This window comes from Callorhinus ursinus, unplaced genomic scaffold, assembly GCF_003265705.2.
Source record: "Callorhinus ursinus isolate GAN/ISIS: 27379988/994484 unplaced genomic scaffold, GSC_fseal_2.0 scaffold5, whole genome shotgun sequence".
Taxonomy (NCBI): Eukaryota; Metazoa; Chordata; class Mammalia; order Carnivora; family Otariidae; genus Callorhinus; species Callorhinus ursinus.
Genome location: NW_027397067.1, coordinates 18872258 through 18892241, shown reverse-complemented (window position 1 = coordinate 18892241; position 19984 = coordinate 18872258). Strand labels below are relative to the sequence as shown.

The following is a 19984-nucleotide window of genomic DNA, read 5'->3' as shown; positions in this document are numbered from 1 at the left end:
ATTAATGATGCTTCTGTTTCCAGTTTTCTCATTCAGAGAGCTTTCAGATTAAAAACTGTCCTGTATCCAAAAGTCTGACATTTTTTCAAACTAAAACATAGCCTCACAAATTAGTGGTTTGTCAGGCACCACCGAGTGGGATGTCAAGAACTGTAAAATCCCGTGGGGGAAAAACTGCATCATCCCTTCTCCTTCTCTTGTATGTGAAATTCCCAGATGCCTTTCCCTGGTGTGACTCTCCTTCCTCAGCACCGTGCTGAAGTTGACTGTTCTCTAATCCTTCTTGGTACTCTCCCAGGTCATACACTTGGATCTACAGGAACTTTGGAATACTTGTGGTCCCTGCACCTTTAAAAGGTCTAACATCTACCTGGACAGTTTATTGATTGGGAAACTTGTGAGGAAGAAGATGGGTGATAGAATTCACGCTGTTGGAGTCATTTGTTCCCATTTTCATTAGGAACTGATGGTGCCATTATAGGCATATTTCTTAATCATGGCTAGGGTAGGCAGAATTCGAAGATGGTCCTCAAGATTCTTGGGCCTGGTATATACACATCTTCTCCCAGATATTCCATCAAACACTAATCTAGGTACTGCTGTAAAAGGATTTTGCAGATGTAATTAGGGCCCCAAATCATTTGACATTTTAACAGGGAGATTATCCAGGTGGGCCTGACCTAATCATGGAGAAATAATGTTTTCTCCAGCTGGTTGCAAAAGAGGAAATCAGAGAAATGCACTTGCACTCCTGCTGGCCTGGAGGATATCAAACATCCATGCTAAGAACTGACATGTAGCAAGAAATTGCAGGGGCTCCAGCTGACTAGAGGGAAAGCAGGGACAGACCTCAGTCTATAGTCACAGGGAAACAAATTTCACCAGCACTGGGGAGAATGTAAAAAGATCCTGAGTCCCAGATGAGACCACAGCCTGAGCTGACACCTTGATTTCAGCCTTTGGCACCCCGAACAAAAAACCAAACCACTCCCAGTTGAAATGGTGAAATAATAAAACAGAGTTGCTAAATTTGTTGTAATTAAGCAGTAAAATCTAACACGATGGCCTTAAACAGCCAGTGACTTGGTGAGCTACCTGAACACAGAGGAGCATTATAAATGATATTGAAGGATAAAAGTGAAGAAGAAACCAAAATTTAAACCTGTCAATATGTTTGGGGTAGGAAATAGCATTTCCATCTTTTTTGTTAAAGGCTTTGTAAAGTAATAAAGCAACATTACTTTTGCTTTCTCTGGCATGATTTTTGAAAGAGAGGAAACATAATCCAGGGAGATGTCCAAATGCAGTTACAGATTAAATTTCAGGAACATAAATTTCAGATGTGGCATATAGTTTTCTCTGTGTGGCTATTGGTAATTAGTCAACTCAATAACAAAACATTGAGAAACAATACAATATGTGGAAAAAAGCAGGAATACATTAAAAACGTTCTTTCAAAGGTAAAAAAAAAAAAACCCTATGGCATTATTATGATGATTACCTTAGTGATCTTTATTTACTAAACTAGGTAGACATGACCTTGGGCCAATGCCATAGTATTTTTAAGTTGACTATGTTTCCTTTGCTTGTAAGACTTTCCAGTTTCAGTCTTAACCTAGTTTGAGACTAGCTTTTGAACTTTAAAGTAGTCACTCTTTTTTTTTTTTTTAAGGATTTTATTTATTTATTTGACAGAGAGAGACAGGGAACACAAGCAGGGGAAGTGGGAGAGGGAGAAGCAGGCTTCCCGCCGAGCAGGGAGCCCGATGTGGGGCTCCATCCCAGGACCCTGGGACCATGACCTGAGCCGAAGGCAGATGCTTAACGACTGAGCCACCCAGGCACCCCTAAAGTAGTCACTCTTGATGGATGATACTAACTGCCATAACTAAAGTTCATATAACTGGACAGTTTAAGAAGTCAGGTCCAGCACAGTCCCCCATAGAAGGTGATCTCAGCCAGGATCCTTCATGCATCTGCCATCACCTGTCATTGCCTCACTCATTTCTAGTGTTAGCAGGCTGTGAACTGGGATGACAATTGGACCATGTGTCTCTCATCATCTAGCTGGTGAGCCTGGGTTTGTTGACTCAGAGGTCACAGGGATCCAAGACTAGGAGAGCAAACTGACAAAGCTCCTGGAACCAAAGCTTGGAACTCCAGTTACACTTCTGCCATATTCTACCAGCCAAAGGAAGTCACAGGGCCAGCCCAGATTTAAGGGATGGAAAAACAGACTCTGATTCTTGATGAGATGATTGCAAGTTGTGAAAACATGAGAAAAACCTGTGGTCATTTTTGTAATCCACTCCATCCTCCACCCACATATCCATTCTAGTCAGTTGCCAGATCCAGGGTGGAAGACGGAGCCACTCACTTCTCCTCTGCTTTCTCACTGCCACGGTTCTGGCCCTGATCTTCTTCCATTTGAATCACACCGGTTCCCCCAAATTGCTTTTCTGTCACCTCACATATGACTCCTATTTATTCGCCGTATTGTAGCCAAGGTGATCTTTCTGAAAAAATTGACCATGTTACATCTTTGCTTAAAACCTTTTAAGGGTCCCCATTGTCAGCAACAGTAATTCCCAGCCCAGATTGCTCATCAAATCACCTAGGAAGATTATACTTGGCCCCACTGCCAGAGATTGACTAGATCGCTCAGGTGAAGCTTGGTTTTTAGTATATTTTTAAAACCTCGCTAGGTGATTCCATACGTAGCCAGGGAAATAAATCACTGGCCTGAGGTATAGACTTCAAGCTCTTTGCCATGCCCCATAGGGCCCTTCAAAGCTGCACCCAGCCTGCCTCTCAAACATTTCTCATCCTCCATCACTGTTCTTGGCTCAGTGTTTATTTCCCTAGCCACACTAAACTGATTGTAGTTTCTCTCTTAAGTGCCTTTTCTCAAGCCATTCCTGTTCTCTGGAATGTTCTTCTCTTAGTCCACTTGGTGAATATCTTTAAAGACTAGGTTAAAGCATCCACTTCTCCTTGAATTCTTTGACGCTAACTGAATTCCACAGACTATTGTATCTTAGCATTTATGTCACTTTATGCTTACAGTATCTTTTCTCCCCCATTTCATCCCCGCCAAAATGAGTGTCTTGCAGATCTGAGACTTAATGGATCTCTGAATTGTGTATGGTGAACAGGGAGGCATTGATGGAAGAGAAGAGTGACTCCAGCTGATGCTAAAAAGAAGTTTATGTGCACAGTCAGGCCTCCAGGAACGTAGCCCAGCTGAGACTTAGACCATTACTCCTTGACCCACCCCTTGGGTTTCCCTTTTTTTTTTCTGTTCTTTATAGGCCACCCTTTGCATTTATTCTCATGATTTCACCTGGAAAAATAACAAGGTTTGAGCATATGGTTTGTGCTTTATCAAATGTGAATTTCTCACCGTTTCCACTTTGAAGGACATTACCACATGATCGAGGATAGAGAACATTCTTTTTTTCAGGGACAGTGAGGGGCTTCTTGGTGACTAACAGGTTTTCTATCAAGTATACAGACTATACTTTGGTGCCATTTCTTCGACCCATGAACTTAGAATAACCTTTGCGTATTCATCAGCCACAGCCACAAAGACTGCACTTGATTAAAGGAGTTTCCTGTTTTCTACCATACTTTTTTCTAGCTGCATACATGTGGAATGATTTCTGCTGCCTTACTGGGTTTTAGAGGTCATTGTTTGTGAGAATGAAACCTGGACCACAACCATTTTTAGGGAAATGAGCTCTCCCCTGATGACTGACAGAAGGGCACAAGCATGTGAGTGAGTACCAATGACCTACAGGAATTGACTATCACAATCTGAATGCATTTATTAAATATTTATGTGAGGTCTTATTCAGGTCAAATGTGGAAAGCATGGTGACTAATAGGAGTATGACCTCTGGAGATACACTTCCTGGGTTCATATTCAGACTTTTCCATGTACTAGTTGTAGGAATGTCAGCAAATTACCTAATTTAATTTTGCTGTGCCTCCAGGCTCTAATCTGTAAAGTGAGAAATCCAGAAAGAGTTGATCATCCAGTAAATTTTCAATCCAGTAAGGGATACACAATATGTAAACAAATAGCTGCAGAATAGAGAACCCCCAAAAGCATACTACTTATCATTCCTCTTTGGATAGGATCAGTTTCTGACTCCTCTTTGTTTCCCTGGTGCCTGGCAGTAGTAGGCACTCGACAAATCTTGAATGAATGAACAAATGAAATTAATTCATCCATCTACTTGCCTTAAAGTATCAAAACAACTCTAACTTGGATTCTAATCAAGAGCATATATAGGGCTGAATAAATATTCAAAAGATGAAAACAATGAAGATATAAGTAGAAAGAATTACTGTAGAGCAGTGCGTTTAAGGGTTCAAGGAATAGCAGGGGTGTGAGTTAGGGGAAAATTATCTATCTCTTCAATTACTAAAGTTTTATGGAGGAAGTAGGATTTCTGTAAGAGCCTGATAAGTTTCTTGAGAGAACCATCTCTGAGATACACAATCTTGTGTTAGAGCCTCATGTAACTTTTAGATTTTGCCTTGGGGTGTTGACTAATTCAATGAATACAATAATGCTAATTACCAGAAATATTTTAACTTGAAAATCAGAGTTCAGGTGCTCTGCTTAGGAGTCATTTTGTTTTTTTACATAATCAGAAATGTCTCTATCTCTTTAAGCCTCTGATATACTTGATTAACAAATCAATTCCTTTCTTTTAACCTAGAAACAGCTATTAGGGATGCCTATATGGCAATTTTCTGTGCCCTAAAAAAATTCAGAGCAGCTTTTGCATATTCATCAACCACAACCACAAAGACTTTGCTTGATTAAAGAAGTTTCCTGTTTTCTACCATTTTGTTTTTCTAGCTGTATAAAAGTAAAGTGATTAAAATTCCCATGGTCCCACAAATATATTTCTTAGATCTTTTCCTGATAATTGCTTTTGCTTTGAGGCTATCTGATCATGAGTGTTCTTCCATTCTTTCACATTTCAGTTACATTTTGAATATGTACTATGATCTAAGAATCAGTATCCTGTTTTTGAGAAAAGAAAAGGTACAGAGCATGGAACATAATCTAGCAGGGGAAAAAACATGGACCAATATAGGGATTGGTGATCTTTGATAGGTGGACAAATTCGCTGGATGCCAGCAGGCTAGAGCTATCTAGAGGAAACTGCTCATTATTCTTGATTAATAATATGTTTTAACCAACTAAGCATGTTTTACCTTAGTATATTTAAATAATTGACAGCAAACTTTAAAAATTTTTTCCAATATGAAAATTTGAATAATGGAGATGATGCTAAGAGATTGGAGAACTTTTGCAATGAGTACAAAATTTCTATTTTAACAAATCTAAGGTTGACTCTATATATCACAGATCCTATTTATCATATGTATTTTTTTAAACACTGGGGAAAACACTTACAGATTATAAAGAAAACACAGCAGTGATTTTAGAATAACAAAATCTCTTGGGTTGCCTAATTTCTTTCAGGAGTGTAAGAGCTCTTACTGGTCAAGAGATCAATTGGTCAAGGTTGGTCAAGATAAATGATATGTACTGAATGTTGAGCTTCACAAAACTCAGGATATTGGCTAGAATAATTTATTCCTTAATAAATTGTACAAATAAGGTACATATCATACAATCACAAATGGATTTAATCTCAAATGAGGAATAGAAGAGACATGAGCAATAAAATTTAATTCTCTCACCAGTAATATTTAGCATCTTTTTCTTCATCAAACCTATGAATAAGGGTCTCTAGAGAATGTCCATTAAGCCAGAAAATGGCATCAATGGATGAGAAGGGAACACTTATTTGAGAGGGTTATAATCAGAATTCTAGGTAATTTCAATAAAACAGAAGGTTCAGAAACACAGAAATTAAAGTTATCTTAAGGACAAATGCAGAATAATGCTTGCCAATTTTTAGACTATTAGTCACACAGAAAGGAAACATCAAAGATTATAGGGAAATGTGATCTTACCATGAATAAACAGTGCAAAATTGCACATCTCTAAACTGTGTACCTATTAGGATGTAAGTATTCTGGGCTTTCAGAGATTCCTGCGGTGACATTTCTATGGTAGACTGTTATACAACAAAATTGCATTGTCTCTTCCTGGGCACTGTATGTCCAACCTCCCCTTCAGTTAAGTATGTCCATACAACTGGGTATATCCATTGAAATATACACAAAAGTGATGTGGGCCCTTTCTGGGCCAAGACTCTATAAAAGGAAATTTTCCCTCCAAACCTTTCTCTTCTGCCTGAATGACAGTAATAATAAGGCCCGAGAGGATGGAGCCATAACATGGAAAATTTCTGGATCCCTGAATCACCACACAGAGAAAAAGCTATCCACCCTAAAATACCCACCTTTGTTATATGATCAATGAACAAATTTCTCTGGTATTTGAGTTATATTGTATTTGAGCATTGTAGGGGAGAAAAAATAATTTTCTCTCTACCCTTCTGAGTTCTTAGCTGAGACCCTCTGTAATTAAAAAAAAAAATTAACACCAGCAAAAAAAAAAAAAAAACAAAAAAACAAATAGAAGTTAACAGTATACTTGATTTACTCTCCCCTAAGAGACCCCTAAAGAGGCCCTAAGATTCATTTTTCCCTTTCTCTATTAAGACGTCATTTAAGTCTGAATTGTAAGCTACCCTGAGGTTACCCTCTTTTTCTTGGGTGTTTCTCATGAATGGGCCTTTCAAAGAATAGGTGGGAGGTATGATAGTTTGTGACAGGGTTTATCTGTGTATGGTACCACCTTCTAGTCTCTCCTGTGATACTGCCCTTGTTGGTGAAACTCCTGGTGAGAGGATTTATGACACATCCTTTTAGAGGACGTGTTTTTCGACTGATAAGGGTAGTAAAGAAAAAGTCACTCTCTTCATTTGCTATTTTAAAGTGCCTACAGCTCAAAATAATCAAGACACCAAAGCAGCATACTTCGAGGTGGCATGTTCTAAATTCCTACAGCCATATTTAGGCTGGCATATGCTGCTACCTTTCAGCATCATCACAACTAATACTGAAGATGGCGTATTAGAGTGCTACCTTAACAAAAACAAAAATATATTAGCTTAGCAGTTGGAAAGTAGGTGGAAGGAACATAAATATCACAATATGGAAAGAAAAGGCCAGTAGTATGCAATAACAAAACATTTGGTAACAGTTGGTAAAATTATCAGCTGTACTTGGAAGACTGTCGACCTCTCAGAGTCGGGGACCTGGGGCGGCGAAGGAACTGAGAAAAAGAGACGACAGTACAGCGAGGCACAGGGGACCCCGAGCTAACAGCCTGAGGTGCCGAGGTTTATTTTCCATACTCTTAGATACCTTCTACAGCAGGGGCGTAGTAAGGCACACTGCTCCATGTATACAGGATTAGTCAAGCACATAAGAATCTTTAAAACAGAATTTACAGGGCAAGGGAACAAAGAGGGGAGTGCACAGTGTGCTGTTTGCAGCTGGCTTCCTATCTACAAGGCATCTTCTGCTGCGTACTTTAGAACTGACCACACATGTCCCAAGGGCATTTCACTCTGAGCCTTTCGGGTTATTTTTAACCCTGCAATCTCGAGTTTTCTCAGAGATCTCTGAGTTCTGAGCGAACATGCACCAGTGGTCGTTGTGGCGTTCTGTTTCCCACAGAAGACCAAGAAAATGCCTATTTATCCTATAGCTCTGAGGAAAGTCATTGCAAATACCCAGAATATTAGCATGGGTTGGTTCTTCCCATTGCTTATAGAAAGATATTACAAGAAAGAGCTAAGTTCAGTCAAGAAGTGATCAGTTTATAAACAGAAGTAAAAAGAAATTGGGAGTACCAAAAGGCAGGGAAAAAATTCAAACCACTTCTAGATCCTAAACACAAGAAAATAAGACCAAAAAAAGTTTTGAAGAGAAGTCCATTAAGATTTCTCAGGTTTACAAGGTAACTTAGATGTAGGGAGTTACTTCTCTACCTTTCCACTCCATCCGCATCCCTAAATCACCACATGTCAGAAAGCCACCCACCAGCAAGAAACAGCTGTCTTAGAAATGAGAAAAAAACTATTGAGTTTGAGCCAGGCCACACTCTGTGTTTATTTGTTGCCAAACCATAAGTTCTATGGACCCACTGAATATCACAGTCTAAAAAAGGTAGCATAGCTTGAGAACTTACAAACATGTTCATTCTCTCAACAGATCTTAAATCAATGCTATCTGTTGGGCATTGTGTGAATCACACTCTGGGTGGTGGGATACACCAGTGAATAGAAACAGAACCTTCAGACCAAGGAGCTCAGAGATATTCATTAAGTCATCGGGGGGGGGGGGGACTACAGACTATTCCAAATTTATCACTTACACATATTTATATAACCAAACTTGCTTATCCACTATTCCCCAGATATGTCCCATATGTCTCAGTCTCTAAGCCTTGTTTATACAGATGTAGAAATGTATTCCAAAATGTATATTAAGTGACTACCATGTTGTAGGCATTGTTCTGGATGCTGAGGGCTACAGCAATAGATAAAACTCAGTAATCCCTGTCCGTGTGAAACTTATATTCTAATGAAGGGAGATGGGCAAAAAAATAAATAAATAAAAAGTACAGCCTATCAAATGGTCAAAGTTGTAGAAGAAAAGTAGGGAATTTGAGCAAAGGTTTAAAGGAGGTGAGGGTAAGCTATTAATTCCCTACTTTTGAGAATACTTCACCTGTCAAAAGGGCCAGTCTCAGATGTTAAATCATCAGAAGTTTTTACCAACTGCCATAACTAGATGTGCTTATTCTCCTTTTTGAGCCCTTGAGGAACTTCGTTATTCTCTTGTACAGTCTGTTCTCAGATTCTGGTTTTTTTACTCAAGCACATGTCCTCATTCATTTGTTGAGTTTTAGGGAACCACAAACCAGTGTGATAAGTATAACCCATGTTTAATAAATTGTAGTGACACTCAACTCCACACAACCTCCATCACCACCCAACATTTTGATATCAAAAATTGACATTTTTCTCAACATCCTTTTACTCTTTTCAGCCAAAATTCCACTCACACACCCTTCCACATAGAAATTCTACATTTCATGCCTCATACATAAAGGATACATTATCTTTGAAGATGTATAGCACATTCTTAATCCAAAAGATGAAAAGTGTTAATGACATCCATAGACTTAACTGAGTCAAGGGTGCAAGATGGTGTAAAAACAAAAAGAGATAGACTTGTGAGACAGACGAGGAAAAGCAAAAGCAAAACCAAACAATTACAGAATTTAGGTTTGGTTTGATCTGGAGTTAGAAGAGCAGCTTTAGAGAAAACTTAGCACTTAGTGATTCAAATATGTACCTTGGTTATTCTCAAAAGGAGGGTGGAAGGAAAAACATGATTTGCCTAGGAATCTTTTTCAGGCTACCTCACTGACAATATACCATAACCCCAGGTTAACTTAAAAAGAAACTTAGTAAACACTGACTATGATCTGAATGTTCCCATTACTCTTACTCTTCAAAGAATCTACAATTAAGATTTTTTAACAAAAATCCGTGGATGTGCTTTAGTGACTCAGTTTCATTTAATACCCATTTAAAATTTATAGATCCTTCTTTTATTAACATCCTACATTCCTCTTGGAAAACCATAATCCTAAGAGAAGTATAATAAAACACAGAACTCTTCATGACTAAATGTGTTTGTAATTTAATAAGTTAAATGAATTTCTAAATTTTTCTCCTCAAAGAATTTAAGAAGAATTGCTAAAATTAAAACAGTTTGGAACAAATTCTGTACCCATCTCAACTTGGGAGGTAGAGTACATGCGTGTAATTGCAAGCTCAAAATGACCCTCTATACTTGATTTGTAAACACCTCAAAAATGCAAGTCTTGTACAGTTTAGAAGGACAATCCATAGAAACAAAATTATCCTTGGATGTAAAAGCATTTTGAGGATATAGCACAGAACCCAGATCAAACATCAAAAATAGGAACTTACCTTTTTCCAGTATGGCCACCCAAAAATTAGTTTTGTATCAATTTACTTTCTCATTTGTAATGAGAACATTGGCTTTTTTTTTTTTTTAAGGAAGATACAGAAAGCACAGGATTATAAAACTCTTATGCAACACTTTCCTATCAAGGGATTCTAAACTCTTTTAAAATGTTAGTTTATTTAATTCTCACAGCTCCAAAGCAGGTAAAGAAATGACATTTTGCAATGGGCTTTATCTCATTTTCTGCTAAGGAATGAGTCACTGTTACTCTTGAAGCTGAAATGGAGCTATAATTTCTTAACTCCTGACCGAGGTGCTGGCCTGACCTCATTCCACTTCTCTCTGAGTTAATCTGTTATGTTCCAATTTTCGTCTTCTGAGGTTTGGCAGTAAACTGTCATCATCCCTACCTTCATGTAGAACTCTATGAGATGAAGAAAATGAAAGAAGCCTTTGACTAGATAGCAACTTTTGTTTCCATTTTAAAGGAAATGACTATTTAGGATGTTGGGTCTCAGTACATCAGGGTTATTCTGCTAATGAGTAATTCCTTTTGTCTTGAAATCTGTAGGGCTCAAATGAACTTATAAAAAGTGGGATGTATTTATTTTTGAATACATAACACAATACATTGATAATGTTCAAAATTCAAAGTATTTAGAGGATATATAGCAAAAAAAATCTCCCTCCTATTTCTGTCCTGAAGTCACCATTCCCCCACAGAGGATGCCAGTGCTACCAGATTCTTACAGAAATATTAGATACAAATTCAGGGAGGGAGGAAAGAAGGAAGGAAACACATAAAATATAGATGTATAGAGATAAATCTCTTCTTTTTTCATAAATTATAACAACCTATCCACACTGTTCAACTACTTGCTTTTTTCATTTAAAATATCTTGGCAATTATTCCATAACAAAACACAAAAATTTTGTCATTCTTTTATATAGCTGCATAGTCTTCCATTGCATGGATATACCAGAATTTGCTTAGTCAGTTTTCTGATGATATTAAGATTGCTTCCAATCTCACACTATTACACTGTTGAAGAACTTGATTGAAAAGTCATTTCACATATGTACAAGTAGGATAAGTTCTCAGAATGGAATTCCTGGGTCAAAGGGGATATGTACTTTGATTTACAGATATTTTCCAAATTTCTCTCCAGAGAGTCTACCAATTCTCCTACCAGAAATGTATGAATTTTTCTTTTTCTACATCCTTGCCAATATAGTGTACAATCAAACTATTTAACTCAATGAGACCTAATAATGAATTTTCTGATTTTTGTTGATGTGATCTTATTGGGGGTTTTTTATACATAATTGACCTATGACATTACCTTCCAAATGTGTATGATTCAATATTTGTATATACTACAAAATGATCACAGTAAGTATAGTTAATGTCCATCACCACACATAGTTTTTTTCAGGTAATGAGAACTTTTAAGATCTATCATAACTTTCAAAAATACAGTACAGAATCTGAAAAACATATTGGAGCTTCTTATACTGTGATTTAGTCACTTTCAGGAAAATGTGGAAATATAAAGTAAAAAGTATAAAATGGTATTTTAAATATGGTATTTAAAGTATATATCCATAAAGCATTTGATAGAATACAACATTCATTTGTGATAAAAGCCCTCAGCAAAGTAGGTTTAGAGGAAACATACCTAAACGTAATAAAGGCCTTATATGAAAAACCCACAAGGAATATCATACTCAATGGGGAAAAACCCCTAAGGTCAGGAACAAGACAAAGATGTCCACTCTTACTACTGTTATTCAACATAGTACTGGAATTCCTAGCCACAGCAATCAGACAACAAAAAGAAATGAAAGCCCTAGTGTTCGCTGCACCTTGCCTTCCCTGCTTGTGTGCTCCTTCGGGGACCTCGAAGGATACATTGGCTTCTTTGTTTCAAGAAAACTTGGACTTGGAAACAAAATGGAAGAAAACAAACAGTGCAACAGTATGGATAATTGTGAAGTTCCCAGCAAGAAAGTCATTGAGTTCAAACCACCAGTGTATGAACAGAGATACTACTTTGTTAAAAACTTAGCGAATCGACATGGACTCAGGAAGATTGCAGACTTGGGCTTCGGTGATGCCACACTTTTATGGATGCTGAAATATCACCGCTGTGTTCAGTATCTTGTTGGAGTAGATATTGCTGCCAGACCCTTTGAATGGGGAGGGGGTAGGTTGTCTCCAGGAGTGGGGGGTTACATCATTCCTCGGGAACTAGATTTGACCATAACCTTGTACCGTGGTTCTGCTGTACAAAAAGACTCCCGTTTGTGTGGATTTGACTTGATAACATGTATTGAATTGATAGAACACTTAGATTCTGAAGATCTGGCCAAGTTTCCTGAAGTCGTATTTGGGTACTTTTCTCCGGGTATGGTTGTCATCAGCACACCAAACTCTGAATTCAATCCCCTGTTTCCAGCATCAACCTTTAGAGATCCAGATCACAGATTTGAGTGGAACAGAACACAATTTCAGACGTGGGCTTTCGATGTGGCAAAACTGTACAATTACTCCGTAGAGTTCACTGGTGTGGGGGATCCACCAGCAGGAGCTGAGCGTGTTGGATACTGTACCCAGATAGGGGTCTTCCAGAAAAACATAGCAAAGCCGACTGAATCGAGCATTTCAGAGCCAGAGGAACACGTTCCAGAGGAACACGTTTATGAAGTTGTTTACACCACCTCATACCCGAGTTTACAGCAAAGCAAATACTTCCGGCTTACTCTGAGTAGTGAGTCGGTCAAAGCAATCGGCTTAATGAAAAGCAGGTTTCTCCGAGGTCTGAGGAAAAGGGAGGGCGATCGAGTGGTACCACTTGGCAGTTGTACCCTACAGTTCGGACTAACAGAAGCTCAAAGGGCCGAAATAGAACAGTCCCCCAAACCTTACAGTGTGGGAGAGAAGTTCTACGTACCCCTGGAAAGACTCATTATTTATCCGAAGGTGAACCACTTGGTGGTGGGTAGTATGGAGAAGCTGAGAACAATACTTGCTGAGGGACTTCAACAGAAGGAGATCAAAGTGCGGTGCAGGTGGAGTTGGTTGATTACCAAACACAAGGCCTCTTTGATGAGTATTTAATCAGCCCTCTGCTGGAGTCATAAGTTTAGGCAACTTGGTTTTGAATTTCTCTAACCTTATTTTTCATATGCTTTTTGCAGGGTGGTGGAGAGGGTTCATAATGCACTTGTTCATGTTTCTGTTAGACCCAGTTGGATGTGACTTTAAACATTCTTAAAGCAAACTGGATTGTCAAATAAAACCTTTTCCCAGGGAGGGGGGGGAAAAGAAATGCATCCAAATTGGTAAAGAAGAAAAATTTTCACTACTTGCAGCTGACATACTATATATAGAAATCCAAAAGACTCCACCAAAAAACTACTAGAACTGATCAATGAATTCAATGAAATCACAGGTTACAAAATCAATGTGCAGAAATGTTGCATTTCTGTACATTAATAATGAAGCAGTAGAAAAAGAAATTAAGAAAATAATCCTATTACAACTGCACCAAAAATATAAGATACCTACGAATAAACCTAACCAAAGACATAAAACACCTGTACCCTGAAAACTATAAAACACTAATGAAAGAACCTGAAGACAACACAAAGAAATGGAAAGACATTCTATGCTCATGGATTGGGAGAACAAATATCGTTAAAACGTCAATACAACTCAAAGCAATCTACACATTTAATGCAATCCCTATCACAATACCAACATCATTTTTCACAGAACTAAAAAAAGCCTAAAATTTACATGGAAACACAAAAGACCCCAAAGAGCCAAAGCAATCTTGAAAAAGCTGAGGGTATCACAATTCAGAATTCAAGTTATATTACAAAGCTGTAGTCATCAAAGCAGTATAGTTCTGGCACAAAAATAGACACATAGATCAATGGAACAGAATAGAACACACAGGAGTAAAACCACAATTATGTGGTCAATTAATCTTTGACAAAACAGGAAAGAATATCCCATGGGAAAAAGTCTCTTCAACAAATAGTGTTGGGAAAATTGGACAGCTACATGCGAAAGAATGAAACTGGACCATTTTCTCACACCATACAGAAAAATAAACTCAATACTAAAGACCTAAATGTGAGACCTGAAACCATAAAAATCCTAGAAGAGAGCTTAGGCAGTAATGTCTCTAGCAACATTTTTCTAGGTATCTCTCCTGAGACTAGGGAAATCAAAAATAAGCTATTGGGACTACATCAACATAACTTCTGCACAGCAAAGGGAACAATCAAAGCTAAAAGGCAAACTATGGAATGGGCGAAGATATTTGCAAATGACATAGCCAATAAAGCGTTAGTATACAAAATTTATAAATAACTGATACAACTCAACACACACATACACACACACACACACACAAGCAAATCATCCAATTAAAAAATGGAGAGATGAGGGTGCCTGGGTGGCTCAGTCATTAGGCGTCTGCCTTTGGCTCAGGTCATGATCCCAGGGTCCTGGGATCGAGCCCCACATCAGGCTCCCTGCTCAGCGGGAAGCCTGCTTCTCCCTCTCCCACCCCCCAACCCTGCACTTGTGTTTCCACTCTCACTGTCTCGCTCTCTGTCAAATAAATAAATAAAATCTTTAAAAAAATGGGCAGATAATACGAACAGACATTTCTCCAAAGAAGGCATCCAGATGGCCAAAGGCACATGAAAAGATGCTCAACATCACTCACCATCAGGGAAATGCAAATAAAAACTACAATGAGATATCATCTCACACCTGTCAGAATGGCTAAAATCAAAAAACACAAGAAACAACAAATGTTGGCAAGGATGTGGAGAAAAAATAACCTTATATCATTGTTGGTAAGAATGCAAGTTTGTGCAGCCACTGTAGAAAACAGTATGAGGTGTCCTCAAAAAGTTAACAGTAGAACTACCCTACAGTTCAGTAATCACACTACTAGGTATTTATCCAAAAAATAAAAAAAAAATACTAACTCAAAGAGATACATGCACACATTATGTTTACTGGAGCATTATTTACAATAGCCAAATTATGGAAGCAGCCCAAGTGTGCATTGATAGATGAATGGATAAAGAAGATATGGTATAGATGTACGAAGGAATATTATTCAGCCATAAAAAAGAATGAGATCTTGCCATTTGCAATGACATGGAGTTAGAGACTATAATGTTAAGCAAAGTAAGTCAGAGAACGATAAATACCATATGATTTCACTCACATGTGGAATTTAAGAAGCAAACCAGCAAAGGAAAAAATTGGAGACAAGCCAAGAAATAGACCCTTAACTATAGAGAAAAACTGTTGGTTATCAGAGGGGATGTGGGGGGGGGATGGGTGAAATATGTGATGGGGATTAAGGAGTGTATTTGTTGTGATGAGCACCAGGTGGTGTATGGAACTGATAAATCTCCATATTACACACCTGAAACTAATATAACACTGTACATTAAATAACTATACTGGAATTAAAATTTTAAAAATAAAGTAAATATATTTCCATAGCAGGGGTAGGCCTTTCAAAAATACGTGTGGGTTGATGTTTGTAATATTACCCGTTGAACTACAGAGAAGTTCTGCTAAGTGAGAAATTCATTTTTATGAGATGTTTAAATGTATGTTACATATGCCAGCAAAGCCAGTCTACTACACATTATTTATATAGCATTTGCAAAAGTGTGATTGAGACATCTGATATTCCAAATGAGAACTTGTACTTAACTATAAATTATGACACAGATGTCTTGTAATAGTTCTTTCCATTTACAGAAATTGCAGGAAATTCTCAAGATTTTATTACAAATGTGTGTACACATATGCCCCGAGCCTCACTGTTCTCCTTAAAGAATGGTATTTGACAGAATTCTAAAGTATTAGACCTTGTTCTGCTATGTAAAAAATAATACTGTAATATCAAGAGGTTAGTATTTCTTGTATTTTCTCTTGAAAATCTTTGTTCTTATAAAATGAGGTTCCTTGAGGAAACATTCTTTTTGGTTATATTAAACTGGAAAGATTAAACATGTCTCAATTGTTATTACTAGATGTTCATATGGCATAAACATTCCCTCTTCCTCATACTCTTATAATACCAAACACTTTTGACACCAGTTGAATTGGAAACTAAGAGAAAATGGTTCTTTGATGCTCTTAAGAAAAGTGTCCTTAAAAAATATTGCTTTGTATCATTACTAATTCATTTCAGTTAGCCAGGGTTTGATAACTATTGTGATCAGAATGTGATTAAGGAAAGATATACAGTTTCTAACACCTCTTTGGAGTCAACTGTTAAACCTCTAATTAGTACTTGTTCTTGACATAATATTTTATATAATAACATGACTACAAATTATGATTTTCCAGCAGAATTTTGCAAAGGCACTTCCCTCTAGCCTAACATTTCTCAACTCTCAGAACCTCCAAAATTTCATCATGGTGCTTTCAGGATTGCAAGTCATTCAACATGGTATCTATTACTGGTTCTACTACTAAAATAAAATAAACATCAAAACATTTTCCACTTCAGTTGGAATAATTTTACTTTTTCAGACCAATTTTATTTAGGGGTAAATCAGTACTGGCTCACAATTATTTAAACAGGTTTTATTATTAAAACCAATAGATCAGACGAATATGATTGAAAAGATGAGTTTATTATATTCATAGGTCCCAAGACCATATACATTATGCTACGGAGGGATGGGAATATGTAGAGAATCCCCCAAGTCAGCATGGCAAAGAGTGGGGAGGTATAATGGCAAGTGCCTTTGTTGTGCTTCTGCAAGGCAGGGTAAACCAATTTAGGGTTGGCTTGTTTGGATAATTTCAGCAGATTCGGCATAAAGGCTGTTCCTGGTTGTCCAGTACCTGACTCTGGGGTAATTAATACAAGTGTAAAGTGGTCTAGGGTGTGAGAGCTCAATAAGGAGCATGATTAGGTGGTGTAGACTCCAGATCGGTTGGTTTGTATTAGGAAAGCACACCCCCAAGGGTAGGACTTCTCCCAAAGAGGTGGGGTGGGGAGGTGCATGCATCAACAAAGGAGGCAGGAGGTCAAGGCAAGGTGACTCAGGCATATTAGCACATTGTCCAGAATAAGGTGTATCCAGCATATGCATGCAGAGCAGATGTTAAAGCATCAGGTTTACAGAAACTTGGTAAAAGCACCAAGTTTACAGAACGTTGTGAATGTACTTTTAGCTGCACACTACTAGCTCTTTGCTATGGCTGTTTGACCATCATGGCACTTACCAATTACTCTTGGTATTTTTACATATAATTATATATGTATATGTAGTTATATATGCATATGTAATACAAAAAATTGTATTTTAAAATGAATTCTTAGTCAAAGCCAATAGCATAAAATACACTGATGTTAAAATATCACAATGTAGGGCGCCTGGGTGGCTCAGTTGGTTAAGCGACTGCTTTCAGCTCGGGTCATGATCCTGGAGTTCCGGGATCGAGTCCCGCATCAGGCTCCCTGCTCAGCGGGGAGTCTGCTTCTCCCTCTGACCCTACCCCCTTCTCATGTGCGCTCTCTCTCTCTCTCATTCTCTCTCTCAAATAAATAAAATCTTAAAAAAATATATCACAATGTAATATGGACAATTATGATAATCAGATAAATCAGATGAAAATTTTCAAGATTTTCACCAGATTCACAAATTGCAAAAGTTTGATTTTTAAAAAATGGTATATAATTATTTATAATGGTTCTAGTACTTAGATTTTGCTTTTTCTTTATTGGTAATATAAGTTATCCATACATATAATGTGTTAAACATAGTAAAGAGCTTATAAAGAGTAGCAGATCATTGAAAGAAAAATATATTTATTTAGAAGAAACAACAGGCAAAAACAAGGAGGGAAACAAACCACCAGAAACTATAGGAAACAAACTCAGTGTTGCTGGAGGGGAGGTTGGGGGGAGAATGGGGTAACTGGGTGATGGGCATTAAGGAGGGTGCTTGATGTGATGAGCACTGGGTGTTAAATGTTACTGATGAATTACTAAATTCTACCTCTGAAACGAATAATACACTTAATATTAATTAAATTGAATTTAAATAAAAATTTTTTAATATATATTTATCTAAAAACAAATTATTTTTTAAAAAGTAAATCATGTATATGAGCCTCTTAATGTATTGTTAAATTCCGTTGCTAATATTTTGTTGAGAATTTTTGCGTCTACATTATCATGGTCTGTAATTTTCTTTTTGTGTGGTGTCTTTGGTTTTGATATCAAGGTAATGCTGGCCTCATAAAGTGAATTTTGAAGTGTTCCCTCCTCAACTGTTTTTGAGGATAGTTTGAGAAGAATAGGTATTAACGGTTCTTTAAATACTTGGTAAAAGTTACTAGTGAAGCCATCTGGTCCTGCACTTTTGTTTCTTGAGCAGTTTTTGATTACTGGTTCTACCTCCTTTGCTAATAATTTTTCTGTTCAGAGTTTCTATTTATTCATGATTCAGTTTTGGTGGGTTGTATGTTTCTAGGAAGTTATCAGTTTCTTGCAGGCTGTCCAATTTTTTTGGTGTGTAATTGTTCATAGTAGTCTTCTGTGAGCCTTTGTATTTCTGTGATATCAGCTGTAATATTTCCTCTTTAATTTCTGCTAACATCTATCTTCTCATATAAAAGAAAAATTATTCTCATTTTGATGAGAACTCAAAGGGTTTAGTCTCAACTTTTTTATGAATCATACAGCAAGGTTAGTTATAGCCATCATGTTGTACATAAAATATGTACTTATAACTAGAAGTTTGTCTTTTCACTGCATTCCTCCAATTTCCTCTCCATGCCCCTCACCTCTGGTAACCACTAGTCTGATCTCTTTTTCTATGAGTTTGGTTTTGTTTGTTTTAGATTCCACATATAAGCGACATGATACAGTATTTGTCTTTCTCTGTCTGATTTATTTTAGTTAGCATTGTGCCTTTAAGGACATCCATGTTGTTGCAAATGGTAGAATTTCCTAGCTTTTTATGGTTGAATAATATTCCATTGTATAAATATATCACAATTTCTTTATCCATTCACACATTGATGAACACTTAGGTTGTTTCCACGTCTTGGCTATTGTAAATAATGCTGCTGTGAACATGTGGATGCAGATGTCTTTTGGGTTTAGTGTTTTTGTTTCCTTTGGATATATTCCCAGTATGGAATTGCTATATCATACTATAGTTGCATTTTTAATTTTTTTAAGGGTACTCCATACTGTTTGCCATAGTGGCTGCCCCAATTTACAACCCCACCAATACTGCGCAAGTGTTGTCTTTACTCCACATCCATTGCAGCATTTGTTATCCCTTGTATTTTAGATGGTAGTCATTCTAATAGGCATGAAGTGATATCTCAGTTTTAATTTGCTTTTCCCTAATGCCTAGTGATGTTGAGCATCTTTTCATGTATCTGTTGGCCTTTCATATATGTTCTCTGGAGAAATGGCTATTCAGGTCCTTTGCCCATTTTCAATTGGGTTATTTTTATGCTACAGAGTTGTATAAATTATTTATATATTTTTTAATACTAACCCCTTATCAGATATATGGTTGGCAAATATTTTTCCCATTTCATAGGCTTTCTTTTCACTTTGTTGATGGATTTTTTGTTTGTTTTTGCTGTGCAGAAACTTTTTAGTTTGATGTAGTCTCACCTACTTATTTTTTTATGTTGTTGGTATGCTTAAGGTGTCATATCCAAAAAATGCTTACCAAGGTCATGTCAGGAGACTTTGTTTCTATGTTTTTCTTCTAGGAGTTTCATGATTTCAGATCTTACATTTATTTTTTATTATGTTAATCACCATACCTTACATCATTAGTTTTTGATGTAGTGTTCCATGATTCATTGTTTGTGTATAACATCCAGTGCTCCATTCAATATGTGCCCTCTTTAATACCCACCACCAGGCTAACCCATCCCCCC

At 37.2% G+C, this 19984-nt stretch overlaps 1 protein-coding gene, 1 long non-coding RNA gene and 1 pseudogene across 2 annotated transcripts in view; 2 read left to right on the top strand and 1 right to left on the bottom strand.

The window, feature by feature from the left end:
• The window catches only part of CPA6 (carboxypeptidase A6), a 355796-nt gene that overhangs the window by 163276 nt on the left and 172536 nt on the right, over nt 1–19984 (top strand). The gene's annotated exons all lie outside the window — the stretch shown is intronic.
• LOC141372727 (uncharacterized) overlaps nt 1–19984 on the bottom strand; it is a 61412-nt gene that overhangs the window by 20906 nt on the left and 20522 nt on the right. The gene's annotated exons all lie outside the window — the stretch shown is intronic.
• On the top strand, nt 11963–13129 carry LOC141372726 (small RNA 2'-O-methyltransferase pseudogene; annotated as a pseudogene).